General features: G+C 34.6%; 1 non-coding gene across 1 annotated transcript; it reads right to left on the bottom strand.

Moving 5' to 3' along the window:
* Positions 1 to 3,211: 3,211 nt before the first annotated feature.
* On the bottom strand, positions 3,212 to 3,319 carry LOC111741845. The gene has a single exon (XR_002781106.1). It is a non-coding gene; the product is annotated as a U6 spliceosomal RNA (small nuclear RNA).
* Positions 3,320 to 5,202: the final 1,883 nt, after the last annotated feature.

Below are 5,202 nucleotides of genomic sequence, written 5' to 3' on the forward strand. Positions count from 1 at the left end.
ATCACCAAAATATGACACAAAAACACAAAGAGAGCAAATGTTGTGGAAAAAATGGTGCTAATAGACTTATTCAATGCAAGGTGCCACATAAAGTGAAGCACAATAAAACAAGGTATGGCTGTACTCCTACACTGCTGCTGTCTTTTCAAAAGTATTAATTAATTTATAACTACAATTGCTATTGAACATCAAGTTGTTGATGGGTTAAACAATAAATATTTCTGCTCTCTTGGTTCCAAATCTGGCAATTTAGCTCATCTCTCTAATGTTAAATACTTTATTAAACTTACTTATTCTAAACTTTTTATTATCAGTTTATGTATTATTTTTGGGTTCACAGACCAAGAACTCATTAGGCATTTTTAGACATCTGGCTTAGATGGTGCTATGTAACCTTGAATTACATGATTCTAAATCCCTTAAGTATATGAAAAGTAATAATATCAACTAGAAGTCTTGAACTTTGTTCTAAAAGAATAGATTGCAACTGTCAAAATACCACCCATTTTCTTGCTTGGATTTTTTGAATGATTTATTACACTGACCTTCTTAGTAACCAGATAATGTTAAATATATCCAGAAATAGTTCCCCTGTGGGTCTACCTTTATTGAAATAATTAATCTGTGTTTTAAATATTTTGAGGTCCCCTTCTTTGGAATCGTTTTCATATTTCTGAAGTCACACTTTTTTTTTTTTTTTTTTAAAGAGAGAGAAAAGAAAAAAAAAGAGTTGTTTCTCTGTCATAGAACCATAGATGACCTATTTGTTTTTCTGTGGCTTCTTTCTTCACTTTTCTGAGCTCATGCAATGCTGTCCTGTCCTTGAAGCCCACTGTGAAAGGGTCCTCAGCCAAAGCCCTAGTGGAAATGGACTCTGGTCCTGGAATGATGCCCAAGAGCCTGACAAGTTTTGAGTGAGTACATGATCTTGCTGCCCACTTCATCTGGTGTCATTAACTTAGTCCCAGGACTCACGAAGAGCCTATTAGTTGTAAAATACAGAAAAATAACCTAAACTTAAGCAAAACCAAAATAAAACAAAAAGAAATTTATTGGAAGATCACAGAAAGAGCTACGAGAATCTGAACTCTTCCAAGAATGTCAGAGTTACAACTAGCCCTCAAAATTTCCAGCACCCTCATTTTGTCTCTTGTCTCTGTTTCCCTCGCTCATTAACTTATTTTCTCCTATTGCAGCCATATTTCTCCACTTAGTAAGGAAGAATGACCAACAGGAGCAATCATCTTAGCAATCATAGAGGAAGGAAGCATTTGGACTGAGATTTCTTTCATCCATTACCCTTGATTACTCTGGCTCCAGAGCTAAAGAAGCTTATTACCATCATTAAATACAAATTATTGAATTTTACTGCATGCCAATTACTTTGCTATGAGCTCTCCACAATTAACTAATTTAATCCTCACAAGAACTATTGGAGGCAATTGCATGAAGTACGTATAACTCTATAAAAATGTGCATTTTACAGGTAAAGAAATTGAAGAACAAAAAAATTGAGTAACTTTTCCAAAGTTGCACAGCTGGTAAGTGGCAGAGCCATGATTCAGTACAAGAAAGGCTGCTCCTGGGAGAAGTTTTACTCAATCTGCCACAGTTTAGATGTTTTGAGTGAACAGTGGTTGCATGTTTCCCAAAGTATGATATAGTCCCCTCCCAGAAAATGACAATTCATGTATTAAAATGGTCCTATATTACCAACAATGAATCCTCTTTTAAAAGACTGAATTTGAAATACATTTACAGGTTTTGTTTTGTTTTTTGGGGGGAGAGGAGAATAAGCATTTCAGGACTCTTAGAGTTAAAAAAAAATTAACCTCAGCTATATCTGGATAGCTGGGGAATAAAATGACTGAAATAATTTTGATTGAAGACTAAATGATCTTGTAAAGAAAAGACCTGTTACAAAATCTCCTACTGGATTTATTCCACCTTTATTGTGATTAGCCCTATTTGAGCTTTGCATTATTTCTTGTCCTTTATGTGGGCACTAGCTATCAACTTTATAAAGAATATTTATTTAACAGTAATTTTATGAAGAAATAGCACAAATACTTTGTACTACTGGATGTAAATAAAACACTTATGAGCAATGAAATAACTTATGGTAATTTATAAATCAAAGTTTCTCATTGTAGAAATAATTCTTTGACTTATAGAGCAATTGGGATTCCATACATTTTGAATTATGGTGCTATGGAGCAAGCCAGATTTCCATAAACAAGGGAATTTTTCTGTTAACTCCTTTTTACCTTTGATTTTTTGTCAACTAATATATAGCTTCTTTATTTTATTTGAACAGAACAGAACATCCCAATTTTCTTGCTCTGAAAACTTGTGTTATCAGTGAAGAGGCTGGAAAGAAGTATGCAGGTGAAGGACTTCATCTTGCTCACCTTCCAGGCTATTTCATGCAGTCCCAGAGCAATTCTTTTTCTTTTTTTTTTTTTTTTTTCACCACTGTCTTCAGTAAAAGGGAAAAGAAAAGAAAAGCCCTTTAGAAATCTGTTGTTGCTTTTAAGACACCATAAACAAAGATAAAGAAGCAAATTGATCATTTTGAGGTGAATTTTTGGCTGAGGTGAATCATTCTTGTCTCTAACCTCTAGAGACATTATTATCCAACTTTATATAGAGATGGTATTGGGAGTGCCAGATGGGTTCACATTCAGAAAAAAAAAAAGTTTTTGTGTGTGCATGAACTAAAATAGATACACATATAGGTTTGCTCAGATCAAAATTAATACAGGATGTTGAAGGACGTGTTTTTAGAATATGTCTAAAGGTTTTCGCAGTATAGAAACTTTTTCTGTATTTTCCTAAATTATTTATTGACCACATGCAATATTCTCTGAACTATATTAAATACTGGCCTTAATCTCAGGAAGAGGGAAGAAACTAACATTCCATGAATTACAGTGAAGTAGTAATTATCACTCATTCATCCATTCATTCATTCAACACATTTACATTTCAGGGCAGGGTACGGAGCAGTGGACTAAGTAGACAAGATCCCTGTTTACGAGAAGGTTACATTCTAATAGAAGAGGCAGATCATGATCAAGGAAATAAAATAATTTCAAATAATAGTAAGTGCTATGAAGAAAAATTTTAAAAGGTGATGAGATAGAGAGGGTTAAGGAAAGGGGACCTTTGAAATAGATAAAGGCATTTCTTTTTTTTAATTTTTTTTATTAAAGATATGGAACGCTTCCCAAAGTTGCATGTCATCCTTTGTGCAGGGACCATGCTAATCTTCTCTGTATCATTCCAACTTTAGTGTATGTGCTGCCGAAGCGAGCAAAGATAAAGGCATTTCTGAAAAGGAACTATTTGTGTTGAATCTGAATATTAAGAAGGAAGCAACTAAAGGAAGTATAAGAAGAGTACTCTAAGAAGAGAGAACAGCAAATGCAAAAGCTCTGAGTTCCATACACATACTATCGTCTTTAATCCTCACTCAGTTTTTGTTAGGCAAGTAGTATTAGCCCAATTTTGTAGACAGCAAAGAAGTACAGAAGTAACTTATGCAAGGTCACTCACTCCACTGCTGAGTAGGGTGCTGTGACATAAGTTCAGGATTATCTTACTCTTTCTACTATCCATGTTGCTTCATTGCATCTAAAGCACAAACATGTGTAACAGCAAGAAACTTCAAAGAAAGAGAGGTTCCTGTTCTAAACACAGGAAAATATCCTAGATGGTCCTGATTTTTTTTTTTTTTTTTTGATACATGGTGACATTGGTTAACAAAATCCAATAATTTTCAGGTGTACAATTTAGCAGTAAGGCACATATACATGTTGCATTGTGTGTTCACCACCCATAGTTAGATTTGTTTCTGTCACCACATATTTGACTCCTTTTACCCCATCTACTTCCCTCCTTCTCCCAGCCTCCTACCCTCGGATAACCACTAGTCTATTATCCATGTCCACGTCTCTGTTTGTTTGTCCTATTCGTCCGTTACTTTTAGGTTTATATTCCGCATGTAAGTGATATCGTGATTTTCAGCTTTTTCTGTCTGGCTTATTTCACTTAGCATGATTATCTCGAGGTCCATCCACGTTCTCACAAATGGCAGTATTTCATCTCTTCTTATGGCTGAGTAATATTCCATTGTATATGTGTACCGAAGCTTCTTTATCCAATCATCTATCGTAGGACACTTTGGTTGCTTCCATGTCTTGGCTACTGTGAATAGTGCTGCTATGAACATTGGTGTGCAAATATCTTTTCAGATATGGGTTTTCAAGCCTTTAGGGTATATACCCAGTAGAGAGATTGCTGGGTCATATGGTAGATCAATTCTTAGTTTTTTGAGGAACCTCCATACTGTTTTCCATAGTGGCTGTACCAATTTACAATCCCACCAGCAGTGTATGAGGGTTCTTTTTTTTTCCTTATCCTCTCCAACATTTGTTATTACTTGTCCTGTTGATAACAGCTATCTAACAGGTGTGAGATGGTATCTCATTGTGATTTTGATTTGCATTTTTTTAATAGCTAGCGATGATGTGCATCTTTTCAAATATTTGTTGGTCATTTATACGTCTTCTTGGGAAAAGTGTCTGTTTAGGTCTCCTGCCCATTTTTTGATTGTATTTTGTTGTTGTTGTTGTTGTTGTTGTTGTTTTTGAGTTGTATGAGTTCTTTGTATATTTTGGATATTAGGTCTTATTGGAGGCATTGCTTGCAAATATATTTTCCCATTTGGATAGTTGTCTCTTTACTTTGTTGATGGTATCTTTTGCTGTGCAGAAGCCTTTAAGTTTGATGTAGTCCCATTCATTTATTTTTGCTTTTACTTTCCTTGCCTTTGAGGTCAAATTCATAAAATCCTCTTTAAGTCCAAGGTCCTTGAATTTAGTTCTTATGTTTTCTTGTATGCAATTTATTCTTTCAGATTTTATATTCAGGTTGGTAATCCATTTTGAGTTAATTTTGGTGTGCAGTGATAGACAATAGTCTAGTTTCATTCTTTTGCAGGTGGCTTTCCAGTTTCCCCAGCACCGTGTATTGAAGAGGCTTTCCTTTCTCCACTGTATGTTTTTGGCTTTTTTGTCAAAAATTATTTGCCCAAATGTACACGGATATGGTCCTGAATTTGAATTTTTTTCTATTAAGAAATGTACAGCATAGACTTATACTTCTCATTTTATTGATTCATCCATTCATTCAATAGGT

The sequence above is a fragment of the Pteropus vampyrus genome, unplaced genomic scaffold (genome assembly GCF_000151845.1).
Source record: "Pteropus vampyrus isolate Shadow unplaced genomic scaffold, Pvam_2.0 Scaffold82, whole genome shotgun sequence".
NCBI classification, from domain to species: domain Eukaryota; kingdom Metazoa; phylum Chordata; class Mammalia; order Chiroptera; family Pteropodidae; genus Pteropus; species Pteropus vampyrus.